General features: G+C 46.2%; 1 pseudogene; it reads right to left on the bottom strand.

The window, feature by feature from the left end:
* Positions 1-11096: 11096 nt before the first annotated feature.
* Positions 11097-12060, bottom strand: LOC146752299 (olfactory receptor 14C36-like; annotated as a pseudogene).
* Between the last annotated feature and the right edge of the window lie 1417 nt (positions 12061-13477).

Below are 13477 nucleotides of genomic sequence, written 5' to 3'. Positions count from 1 at the left end.
TTATGGAGAAAATGATGGTGGGAGTTATGGAAAAACAGCTGAAGGACAATTCTGTCATTGGTCGCAGCCAACACAAGTTTGTGAGGCGAAGGTCCTGTTTAATTTAAGCTCATTCTGTGACACAGTTATCCGTTTAGTTGACCAAGGGAAGCCAGTTGATGTAATCCTTGAGGATTTCAGTGGAGATTTTGACACTGTTTCTCACAACAACCTTCTGGACAGAATGTTCTGCATACGGCTAGACAGAAACACAATGTGGTGGGTGAGCAGTTGGCCAGTAGGTCAGTCCCAATGGATTATAGTCAGTGGGTTCCATCAGGCTGGTAGATGGTCACTGTTGGGGTCCCCAGGGTTCCATTTTGGGGCGACTTTCCTTTCATGTTTATGCAGATGACTTGAATGCAGGACTAGAAGATGTTCTGAGCAAGTTTGCTGATGAGACCAGATGAGGAGGTGCTGTTGCCTCCACTGAGGGTGGAGAGGACTTGCAGAGAGATGTGGACAAGTCAGAGAAGTGGGTACCAGTTGGTACTAAGCACCAAGTGCATAAAGTATAACAAGAACAAGTGCCTGATTGTGCACCTGGGTAGGGGCAACCCTGGACATACACACTGACTGGATGTGGGACACTGGAGAGGAGTCTGACTGGAAAGGATTGGGGTGCTGGTCAGCATCACAATGAATGTGAGTCAGCAGTGTGACAAGGCAGCCAGGAAAGCCAACAGTCCCCTGGAGTGCATGAAGCAACTTATTGCCAGCTGGGTGAGGGAAAGGATCGTCCCTCTCTGCTCTGCATTGCTACTGCCTCACTAGCAGCACTAGGTGCACTTCTGGGCACCGCAGAACATAAAGGACTTCAAACTCTGGGAGAATGTGCAAAGGAGGGCACTGGAACTGAGAGATCTGAAGTTCAGTTTCACAGGGATTGACTGCTTGTTCACACTGAGCCCTTCTCACATCCCTTCTCACATCCTGCAATGAAACATAGGTCTCATATGGGACATGAACCTCACAGCGTCCTTGCACCACATGTAGAGCCTGGGATCTTCTGTCCCCATGTCTTTCATTTAACATCATACAAAATTCCAACCCATTGCCCCAGGAAATGCCCGGAGCCAACATGAGAGACAGGATCTCTCTACCACTGGTCTTGCAATCAGACCTGTCTGCTTCGTAAGGCAAAGGAGAGGTTTCTTAGCATGCCAGTGCCTTTGCCTGCCTGTAGTCATGGCTTTCAGTTATCTTCTCTAACAAGTCCCTTGGGAAGCTTACTTGGTAATGTTCCTCAGTGGGCCCATTAATACTCCAAGAAACTTCACTGTTACTTCTGACTTTGTCTTGTTGAGCACTTTGTGCAAACTTCTCTCTGCACTGGAGGCTGATGAACTCAGCATCAAATGCACCCTGGGACCATTATAACCTAAAGAATCTCCTGTGCCTTATGCCATCTTGTTATCTTCTTCAGGTTATCAGAACTTGTTCAGCAAAAAGGAGGGATATCTGGAGAGAGCTTAAAGAGAAATAATCCATTATAAATTTATTTTCTCTTTATTTATAGCTGGGTTTAAAGCAGCACTGTGCAACTGATACCAATCCAGGATGTCCCAATGAGTTCTGTACTGTTACTGTGTTGACAAAGGTCCTTCTCAACCTCCCCACCCAATTTCTGCTCACATTGGACCTATGGGACTTGCATCACTTTTCTTCACATCACTCTTCTCCTCTGCATTCATCCGCTCAGTGTTAAAACTGCTTTGCACCAACTCCCACTGGCTTTCCTCAGAGAACCAGCTACACATGGAAAATTAAAGATTTCTCTTTTTTATCTGGCCAGCAAACGGAAGGAAAGGTGATGCAATTGAATGAACAGTAAAACACATTGATCAACTGCATGCCATGTTCAAGCTGCATCTATTGAAGTTTGTCTTTCATATGGAATATTTTTAAAAGAAATGATTTAGACTGAGGTAGCATAGGATAGATTGAATCACAGTGAAGGAGTTGACAACAGAGGCCATCAGACTCTGGGAGATGGAGCAAATTCCAGTAATCTCCCTGGGGTAGATCAGCCAGGTAGTTGAGAGGTATCAACTTAAAACTGAACAGGACTTGTGAGTATTTCACACATTGAGAATGCTTAACACATTCTCATTTATTTATATCTTTGTCTTCAACTCATATTTTTAACTTTTACTGACATTAATGAACATCTTTTAGACATTGTGCTTTAAAAAAATTAAAAAGAAAGACAATGAGAAAAAGAAGTAAAAGAAGGAAAAGAAAAAAGAAGATAAAGAAAAATAAAAAAAGTAAAAGAAACAGAAAAAAAGAAAAAGAGAAAGGAAGAGGAAAAGGAAAAAGAAAGAGAAAGAGAAAAAGAAAAGGAAAAAGAAAAAGAAAGGGAAAAATAGAGAAAGAGAGAAAGAAAGAGAAAAAGAAAAGATAGGAAGGGATAGATAGAATTATGGTGAAGGATTTGACAACACAGTCAATCAGACTTTGGAGAGACAGAGCAAATTCAAGTAATCTCCTTGAAAGTCAGAAATCAGACAGATAATTGGGAGGTATCTGACTGAACAAGGATGGGGAAATATGGCAGGCAGTGGGAGGAGCGTGAGTCCAAATGGTCTGCTGAAAACATGCCCTTAACCACGGCCATTTATTCAGGACAGCTCCAGACACCTGAAAAATGAGGGACATCAAATAGGCAGCAGGGAAGAGCAGCGGCAGACACCAGGCTTTAGTCGCAGGGCAATGGCAATGGCACCACTGTCTGTGTCTCTGTACCCGAAGGCATTTGAATTATAGGAAAGAAAAAAAAAAAAAAAAAACAAAGAAAAAAAAAGACACAAAATCCCTACAAATTCTCATATTTACAACTAAAAATGGATCAAGACTCATGAGAATTTCTGATGATAAAAAGGCTTAACACATTTTCATTGATTTCTTTGTCTTCGATTCTTTGTTTCAGTTTTATTGACATATATGTTCATCTTTAAAGCTTACAGCCTCAAAACAAACAAACAAACAAACAAACAAATAAATAAAATTAGATCAATTTGTCTTTTGCACGTGGCCTGATGCCCCTCTCACCTTCACAATTTTCACTAGACCTTCATTGCCAGAGAGTATGAGATCCAGCAGAGCACCTCTCCTCTTTGGTTCCTCCATGGCTTGGTCAAGAAGCTGCCATCTGTGCTCTCCATGGATCTGCTGGACGGCACATGCCCTGCTGTGCTGTCCCTGCTGCAGATAATGGAGTGAAAAAGGCTCCCAAATAGGACAATGGCCTGACAACATGAGTACTCCCATGTGTTTGCAGAGGGCACTTTCTACTTGCTCTCCCTGATCAGGAAGACAGGAACAGACACTGTTGGTCTCCTCTGTTGGCCATTTCCATTAGCTCTGACATGGCTGCTCTTCCATCCCCAGGCAGAGCTCTGTGCACTCTCACAGAGGACAGTCGCCCTTCCTTGTCTCCTCGCCAACCCATCATAAAGAATCTGTATACCCCTTGTGCTACAGTGCAGTTGTAGAAGCCATTCAACTGTGCCACTGTGGTCCAAACAAGAGCTCAGGAGGCATGTAACTCTACAAAGATTTCTAGCTCCTCAAGTCTTGTTGTTCTCATTAGTGCAAAAATATAGAAGTAAACATACTCATTGGAAAGCATCACTGGACAGAGCCTGACTGGATAGCTCATCTATGGTATTACTGTGAAGAAGGTGGCACACAGACATTAGATCCATTGTGGGTCTTGGAGTTGACACAGCAGCACAGATACACCATGGGCATGGCTTTCCTGAAGGCCCTGTGCTGCATTTACAGTTGCATGTGAATGTGTGGGAGAGCCCAGAGACACTAGGCTGCTTCTGAAGCCATTCACTTGAGAGCCTACTGAAAACTGAGGTTATATCTGTTGAAGAATAAAGATGTATGTTATCTTTGTATTCCCTTGAGCTCCAGAATATGCCGCAGATGGAGAACAGAGAAAGATCTGGCTCTTCTTTTGTGAGCTCATCCATTTAGTCAGCTGTGTAACTCTGCATTCTCAGTGGAGTTGGAGACAAAGGCACCATGAAGTTCCCTAAACGCTGGGGTCTGTTGTCATTCAGGATGGTCAATAATACCTCTGTTCCCTCTCTGCCCCGCAGCTGATGCCCAGGAAGGAGGTGTCTGTCTCAGGGATTTCCCACACAGTTTATAAGCACTGGAACACATCCAGGAGCAGCCCAGGCACCTTGGGCATCACCCAGTGTCTGTGTGTGAGCAACTGCCTCCCTGCTGAAGGACTGAGGACTCAGAGCAGGAGCTCACATGCAGGCAACTCCTTGTGTACATCGGAGCTGAACCAGAGGAATCCTAATGATACTGTGTGTCCATGGGGAGTTGAATCCCATTTCAGCCCCAGGGTTTCCCATTAGGGATGAGACTCCTGCACTGCCTCAGTTAAATCACTGCCCTGCACAGGGGAAGTCCACCTCTCTCTGTCCTTGCCTGTATGCCCATTTTGTTTCATCACAGGATCTCAGTTATCAGGTCTGGAATCAGTCACTGACCACTGTACATCTGGTGTTTAATTCATCAGATTTCAAAGTACAATCGTGATGCTGTTGTTTTTCAGGATCTGTTGGCCAAGAGGACACAGGGACATCTCAGGGGAGACGAGTGGGAAGGATAAAGTATGACATCCTCTGCTGCTGAGCTGGGCCGGGCTCCTGGGACACAGGGAGCTCATACAAGTGGGCAGTGCTGCAGACAGACAGTTGTGCCCAGGAGCAGCTCTGGTGCACAGCACAGCCTGCAGCTGACAGAAGGAGAGGAGAGAAAGGGGAGAGAGCTTACAGGATGTGTACGGTGTGAGCAGGCTGTGAGCACACAGCAGGAACATTGCTCACAGACCATGAAAAGGTAAGTCTCACTGCTGACCATGCAGCTGCTTTTCATAGAGGGTTAACCAAACCAGGGACATCCCATAGAAGATCTTGCTGCAGGCACTGCATGTTTCTTTACTGTGGAAAAAGCCTTCTGCTCCACCCGAGGGCTTCCATGCTGCAGTGTCAGAGCACAGCCCTGAGTGTCTGCACTCAGCCTGCCCGGGGAGCTGCCCAGGGCGCTGCGGGGAGATGTGTGGGGGGAAGGAGCCCCCCGGCAGGGCTTGTGCTGCCACAGCTGCTGCCTGGGGCAGGGGATCACAGCTCCACTGCACAACTGAATGTTTGTGAAGGCCCTTTGCAAGAGGAGAGCCAAGGAAGGGATTTTCCATATCTTGGTCTGAGCTAAGGCAGAAAGGACTGGAGGTGGAAATCTAATAGAGGCTGTAAAATTTAAAACACAGCTATGTTACTCCCAAATATTTCTTTAATCAATTGCTTGTTTTGTGAACAGCCACACAGGTTGTGCTTTCAGCCTCTCGTTTCTAAAAGGAAAGAATCAGTTCATGTTTTTCTTGTTTTCTGCAGACTTGAATAGTGCACTTATCCTGCAAACAGGCATATTTGACTAAAACATATTGAAGTGCAAAGAGGCTGGGGTTGGGGGCACTAAGAACAGTTGGAGTGAAGATATGAGACATGTAAAGAGTTACCAAGAGGAAAATATTCAGGAGTCTGGGATATGATTATGAAATGAGAAAAAGTAAGAGCTCCTTAATCTTCTATTTCTTTAGGGATGGTGAAGCTCATGAATATAAATTCAAGTTATGGAGTTAAATGAAAATTACCCAAAGGTAAATGAAAACATTTCACAGTACAGCAGGAGGAGTGTGTCTGAGAATTGTCTGGACTTGTCATTACCTTCTGCACTCTGAGCAGGACTCAAAGCCCAACAACAACAGATGTCCAACAGCAGCTCCATCAGCGACTTCCTCCTGCTGCCGTTGGCAGACACACGGCAGCTGCAGCTCCTGCACTTCTGGCTCTTCCTGGGCATCTACCTGGCTGCCCTCCTGGGCAACGGCCTCATCAGCACAGCCGTAGCCTGCGACCGCCGCCTGCACACCCCCATGTACTTCTTCCTCCTCAACCTGGCCCTCCTCGACCTGGGCTGCATCTCCACCACTCTCCCCAAAGCCATGGCCAACACCCTCTGGGACACCAGAGCCATCTCCTACACAGGATGTGCTGCACAGCTATTTTTCTTCTCCTTCTTCCTCTAAGCAGAGTATTCCCTTCTCACCATCATGTCCTATGACCGCTACGTTGCCATATGCAAGCCCCTGCACTACGGGACCTTGATGGACAGCAGAGCTTGTGCCACCGTGGCAGCAGCTGCATGGGGCACTGGGGTTCTCTTTTCCCTGCTGCACACTGCCAGTACGTTTTCACTGCCTCTCTGCCAAGGGAATTTTGTCAACCAATTTTTCTGTGAAATCCCCCAGATCCTCAAGCTTTCCTGCTCAGAATCAAATCTCAGGGAAGTTGTGTTCCTCAATTTTAGTATCGGTTTAGTTTTTGGGTGCTTTGTTTTCATATTTGTGTCCTATGTGCAAATCTTCATGGCCGTGCTGCAGATGCCCTCTGAGCAGGGAAGGCACAAAGCCTTCTCCACGTGCCTCCCTCACCTGGCTGTGGTCTCCCTACTTACCATCACTGGGTTTTATGCCTACCTGAAGCCACCCTCTGTCTCCTCTCCATCCATGGACCTGATGGTGGCAGTTCTGTACTCATCTGTGCCACCAGCAGTAAACACCCTCATCTACAGCATGAGGAACAGGGAGGTCAAGGATGCTGTGAGGAAAGTGATTACCAGATGTTTTTCATATGCAGTGAATTGCCTGTCTTTTGGAATTTATGACTTGTAATGCAGCTTTTTACAGAATCGCTCTCTCTCTCATTGTTTGTTTGTTTCATGCCACTTAGTATGTGTAATTTATTCTGCTTATTATGATGTTTTTAAATACTGTAATGTTTTTCACTAAAACCTCATTATTAAAACCAATTCTTATTCAGCCTTTACCTTTGTATTGTAGCCCAAATACACTGTGCATAATGAACCAGGCTCTCTGTGAACCTTAAAAGAATAAAGGACGTGCAGTTACTCTGTCTGTCCTCCTTCTTGTGAGACATTTCTGGAGCTGTTGGGGTCGGATGTTCTCAGAAACCCACAATCCAGCAGGAAGCGCACAGCTATTCATCAAATTGTGTGGTGACTTCAGCCTGCAACAGTTTCCAGCTGGTCCCTTGCCCAGTGTTCCCCATAACGCTGACAATGGAGTTTCAAAATATTCTTTTCTTATCTGATCTGACATCCTGCTTACCCAAGCCCCTCTGCAATAGTTGAACCTTAGATTGTCCCCTTGTTCAAACTCAATCCCCCTTTTCTTAGACTTTGCAAATACTTTTGCTAGATTGCTACATTCTGGGAAAGGGAAGATTTCAAATAACTTCCGCTCTCCACTTTCTGTCTTAGCTTGTGCTTTTTCTATTCTTCACAGCTATTCCCACTGGTTTTACACTGCCGTAATGCACACCTCATTTCAACGTACATTAAAACAAGCAAGATGACTGCAGTAATACAAAGCAACAAAGAGCTGCTTCAGCCATGCAAACTGTGGTAGCCAAGCAGTGAGTTTTTCACACAATTTGGTAAATCCAAATAAAGTATCATCTATCGATACTTGATGAAGTAGTTTAGTATGTTCCCATATTGCCTGTAGACCAGATTCTCTCTTCTGTTGTTTTAAGAGATGTAGTTAATCCAGTCCACATTGTTGTTAATTGTCACCCACCAGAACAGTGATTCAAACCCTGCAGCAATTGGATTTCTTGCCTTAAATTTATCAGAGAAACCTCTGAGCATTCCCATCAAATCTATATCTATATACAGCATTATCAAATGAGAACCCTAAGCTCCTTTTGTTCCTTCTGGGGGTGTGTGACATCCCCTTCGTGAATGCCAGGGTGAATGGTAGAGCTCGTTGAGCAAGCACACATGTACCTCCCCAGTAAGATGGGAGAGTGGACTGTAAGATCTTCCCACATGCCGCAACAGCACCAGAGATCTGCTCTACAGATTCCCAATCTCAAATAGTTTTCTGCTGAATCTTCCATGACATTCAAGGTCTCACTGCATAGGGAGAAATTCCCTGTATGCCTGGTAGCTCTTACACCCTGTCTTGAGAGGCAAACTGTATGGTTACCCGAGGCCATGGGGAATGCAGGAGGGGTTTTGGCATCCACCTCAGGCATTGGAGAGAGCAGTAAAGATAGCGATTTACAGGCTCTGTTTCCCTAAGCGGTTTTCTCCTGATACAGGAGACAAATGCTGGCAGATGAGCAGAAGGTGGATTGCCAAATGGTTTAAGACCCCATCACTTGTGCATGGAACCCACTCTATATTGTACTGGTCAGGACAACAGGGGGAGATGTCTGGGGGAGATGAGCTGTGCAAAAGGAGGTGAGCTTGAACATAGAGCTGCATCTCCGATGGGAATGGTTCCATGGCAGGCTGGGAGCAGGGTGTGGTGGGCGGCACATTGCTGAGTGGCTGCTGACAGAGTACTGCGCTGAGATGGGGGCACCTGATGTCTCCTTTCTTGTCAGGAAGAACTAAAAACTCATTGAGGAATGCATTCTGTCCATCTGGCGTAATAGGAAAGTGCAGCATTGTCACATCCACAGGCGGCAGGACACCAGCATCCAGTTTCTTTCTGACTGACAGCTGAGAATTTGACAGCCTCTACGACCTCATCACCCACCACCGGGAGACGCTGCTGTCATACAACAAACTTGAGATGAGGCTGACAGAGCTGGTGCCTCAGTCCAACCCTTGCAGCAACACAGTCTGGGTGCCATGGGATGGTACAAGAGGGACCATGCCAATCCCCCTGATGATTTAGTAAGCGGTGTATAGGGATATGCTACCAATGGATATAAATCCTCCACAATTCTGTTGATAACCCTTGAATCTTGTAGTATCTGGTAGTTCCTGTACATTTTTCTAATCATGAGGATGGGTGAGTTGTATTTTTGACTCACTCCACAAACATCCAGAGTTTCTGAAAATGATCAATTATTGGCTGGATTTCTTTCCTGTCTTTGAATATGAGGAAGAACTGTTTAATCCAAACTGGCTGAGCTCCCTGCTTTATTCTGAATGCCATTGGTGCTGCAGCCTTAGCCCTTCCTTGAGTTTGCACAACAAACACCCCAGGGTGAACATGATCACTTACTTCATCTGAAATCCCAGTCCCTGCAGGGGTAGTGATCAGTGCAAAACTAAGCAGTTCTATTAACTGTTCTTCTTTTACTTCAGACTCCAGTTTTCCTTTAGACTTTATTTCAACTTCCATTTTTTCTAGTAATTCTTGCCCTAGCAAAGGCTTTGGTGAATGTGGCATCTACAAACCTTTGTGTATTCCTACCTGTCTACCTAGAATAAATTGTAAATTCTTAAGAAAGCAAGACTTTTCACTTTGGGGCAATAGTTTCTGCTGCTGTTAAAAAGCCATTTATGCATAGTAAGAAGCACCCATATCCACCAGGAAATAAACCACCTTATCCTGCTTCCCTAGCTACAATTTCACCAGTGGATCTGCTAGGGTAAACTTTGAAATCAGAGAAGGTTCCCTCTCACTTAGCTTGGTAGGATTTCTCCACCAGTGTCCCACTGCAGTTTGCACACTGCTTTCGTTCCAGTTGGGCAGAGAAATCTTGGGGTGAGCTGAAAGTGTTCTCCCTCTCAGCTGGTCCAGCAGCCGAACAGAGCAGGTCCCATCTGGGTCACCAAACTGACTTGTGGAATCAAACTCTGAAACCCAGAGTTAGGTTATAAAGCAGGGATGTGTTTATTCAGAGCAGGGTACAAAGGGGAATCACTCCTCCTGTCTTGCACACAAGCATGCAGAATCATTATATATTTCAAAACCAAGCTCATACATATTCAACAAATCTACAGGAACTCATCTACATATTCATAGGCAGTAGATGCATGTTTTTGCTACATGTTCTGCAGTTGCTCCATGCTCTGGACAGCTCCCGCTGTCACTCCACCCCTCATAATGAGCTCTGCAGTCACTCCTGCTACAGGTCCTGTAGCTGTTCCAAGTATTGTGATAAGGAAATGAAACAAATTCCTCCAAAGGGAGGTGAACTGTGCCAGGAGGTTCAGCCCTGTGGTCACTCTAACCCCTCCAAAGAGCCCAATGGCTGCTCCAATTCAGTCACAGGTCCTGTGGTGATTGCAGCTTTGGCAATGAGCTCTGCACTTGTTCCAGTTCCTGCAATACCCCGACAGCTGCTTAAGCTCCTACAGTGAACCTTGTGGCTGTTAAAACCCCTGCAACAAGTCCTGGACTTGCAAACAGCTTTGCATACGTATTATTATCTGTGCATATATGTTTGCTAATTCATATGTTGTATATATGAGAAAATATTCTAAATATATTATGTATATATAAATACATTTGTCATAATTATTATCATTTTCTCTTTATCTCAACCCATAAACTTTAAACCACAGCACTGCCCTGAGTCCCTTACAGATCTCCATGGGACTCTTCAATCTGACCTAGTCACGCAGTAAAGAGCACCAAAACATCTCGAAGCATTCTCAGGGAGCAGCTCCTGAAATATATTCCTTACACCAGCATTGGAAGAGGCCTCCAGTTCTCTGGTCCTTCTCTGAAGGGGCCCTGTTGTTATGGCAGTACCAGCAAGGAGACCAGCTCTGACACAGTCGTTCATATTGCTGGCTACTGACTGCAGCCCCGGAGTGCTGCTGTAGAGACAACTGGACTGTTTTGAGATACATAGGACCTTCAGGCCTGCACAAATGAGAGGACTTCAGAGCATTGTGGTAGTGTAAATAGAGCAGGATTTAAAAGAGCACTATGTTCTGCTGTCTGCGGCTGTACCTCCCTAAGACCCAAACAAGGTAGCAAGAGAGAAGGGCTAAGGAATAGTAAATTTTGAAAGCTTTTTAGGTATCTTTTTACCTATTCAGGAGATCTGTTTACATGAGCTCTTGGAGTGAGAAAAAAGAAAGTGGGTAGGAAAGAAGTGAAATAATTTGCAAAATTTTTTCCTACAGATTGCTGTACCATTCACAATCAAACAATGATGTATCAATAAAACATAAAGAACCATCACTGGGAACTATGTGAGGAAGATGTGCACATTATTGAAGCTGGAATAGTGCTTATTGCAACACCTTCCAGAGAGCCTGCTTGATCTCTCTGTTCCTCATACTGTAGATCATAGGGTTCAGTGATGAAGGCACTACTGAGTACAAAAGTGCCACCACCAGGTCCATGGATGGGGAGGAGATGGAGGGGGGCTTCAGGTAGGAAAAAATGCCAGTGCTGACAAATAAGGAGACCACAGCCAGGTGAGGGAGGCACGTGGAGAAGGCTTTGTGCCGTCCCTGCTCAGAGGGCATCCGCAGCACAGCCATGAAGATCTGCACATAGGACACCACTATGAAAACAAAGCATCCAAAGACTAAACTGGCACTAAAAATGAGAAACACAACTTCCATGAGATTTGATCCTGAGCAGGAGAGCTTGAGGATCTGGGGGATTTCACAGAAAAACTGATTCACAACATTCCCATGGCAGAGAGGCAGTGAAAATGTACTGGCAGTGTGCAGCAGGGAATAGAGAACCCCAGTGCCCCAGGCAGCTGCTGCCATGGTGGCACAAGCTCTGCTGTCAATCAAGGTCCCGTAGTGCAGGGGCTTGCAGATGGCAACGTAGCGGTCATAGGACATGATGGTGAGAAGGGAATACTCTGCTGAGAGGAAGAAGACAAAGAAAAAGAGCTGTGCAGCACATCCTGTGTAGGAGATGGCCCTGGTGTCCCAGAGGGCGTTGGCCATGGCTTTGGGGAGAGTGGTGGAGATGCAGCCCAGGTCAAGGAGAGCCAGGTTGAGGAGGAAGAAGTACATGGGGGTGTGCAGGCGGCGGTCGCAGGCTACGGCTGTGCTGATGAGTCCATTGCCCAGGAGGGCAGCCAGGTAGATGCCCAGGAAGAGCCAGAAGTGCAGGAGCTGCAGCTGCCGCGTGTCTGCCAACAGCAGCAGGAGGAACTCACTGATGGAGCTGCTGTTGGGCATCTGCTGTTGTTGGGCTTGGAGTCCTGTTCAGAGTGCAGAAGATAATGACAAGTCCAGACCATTCTCAGACACACTCTTCCTGCTATACTATGAAATGTTTTTATTCTCTTACAACTGTGTACATTTAGCACCATTACTTGCATTTAATTTCATGTATTTCAGCATTCCTTAAGCAGAAGCAGCATATGGAGCTCTAACCTTCCTTTTATTTTCTAATGCCTTCTCCCTGGATATTTTCATCTGTTTCATGTCTCATATCTTTACCCCAAGTGCTCTTAGAGCCCTTTACCCCAGCTTCTGTGGCATTCAGTTTCAGTTAGAAAATGCTACCTGTTTTTATGATAAGTGAATTATTCATGCCTGCAGAAAATGAAGATAATTACAATTGGTTCCATCCTTAGGGAAGGGGTAGACTGAGAGCACATCATGTGTGACTGTTCACAAAACAAGCAATTGATTGATGAAAAATTCTCAGATATCTGACAGCCCCTTTTAGATTTCTGACTCCAATCCTTTTTGCCTCAGAACAGGAAATGGAAACCTCCTGCCTTCGCTCTCCTCTTGCCAAGGGCCTTCGTAAAAATACTATTGTGCAGTGGAGATGCAGTCTCCCTGCCCCAGGAAGCAGCTGTGGCAGCACAAGACATGCTGGGGGCTCCTTCCCCCCACACATCTCCCCGCAGCGCCCTGGGCAGCTCCCCGGGCAGGCTGAGTGCTGAGCCTGGCAGGCGGCAGAGTCCCATACCCGGCACACAGCCCCTGGGGCACAGCAGGGACCCTGCTCTGCAGGACAGCCCTGGGCACCCGCCTGCAGCCCAAGCTGCACGGCCTGCAGCCATGCTGGGACACGCAGCCCTCAGGGCTGTGCTCTGACACTGCAGCATGGTAACCCTGAGCTGGAGCGAAAGGCTTTTTCCACAGTAAAGGAGCATGCAGTACCTGCAGATGGATGTGCTATGGAATGACCAAGATTAAGTTAACCCTCTATGAAAAGCAGCTGCATGGTCTTCATTGAGACTTACCCTGTCATGGTCTGTGAGCAAACCTCCTGCAGTGAGCCCGAAGCCCTCTCACACCACACACATCCTGTAAGCTCTCTCCAGTTTCTCTCCTCTTCTTCTGTCACCTGCAGGCTGTGCTGTGCACAAGAGCTGCTCCTGGGCACAGCTGTCTCTCTGCAGCACTGCTCAGTTTTATGAGCTCCCTTTGTCCCAGGTGCCAGGACAAGCAAGCAGCAGATTATGTCATTTTTATCCTTCCCACTCATCTCCCCTGACATGTCCCTGGGTCCTCATGGCCAACAGCTCCTGAAAGACAACAGCGTCATAACTGTGCTTTGAAATCCGCTCAATTAACCTCCACATGTCCAGTGGTCAGTGACTGATTGGAGACATATAGCGAGTACTATCAGAGTTCGTTTGAT

This window comes from Coturnix japonica, unplaced genomic scaffold, assembly GCF_054131305.1.
Source record: "Coturnix japonica strain WE unplaced genomic scaffold, WE-NBRP24 Scf047, whole genome shotgun sequence".
NCBI lineage: Eukaryota > Metazoa > Chordata > Aves > Galliformes > Phasianidae > Coturnix > Coturnix japonica.
The sequence above is the reverse complement of the archived record's forward strand: the minus strand, read 5'-3'. Positions and strand labels throughout refer to the sequence as shown.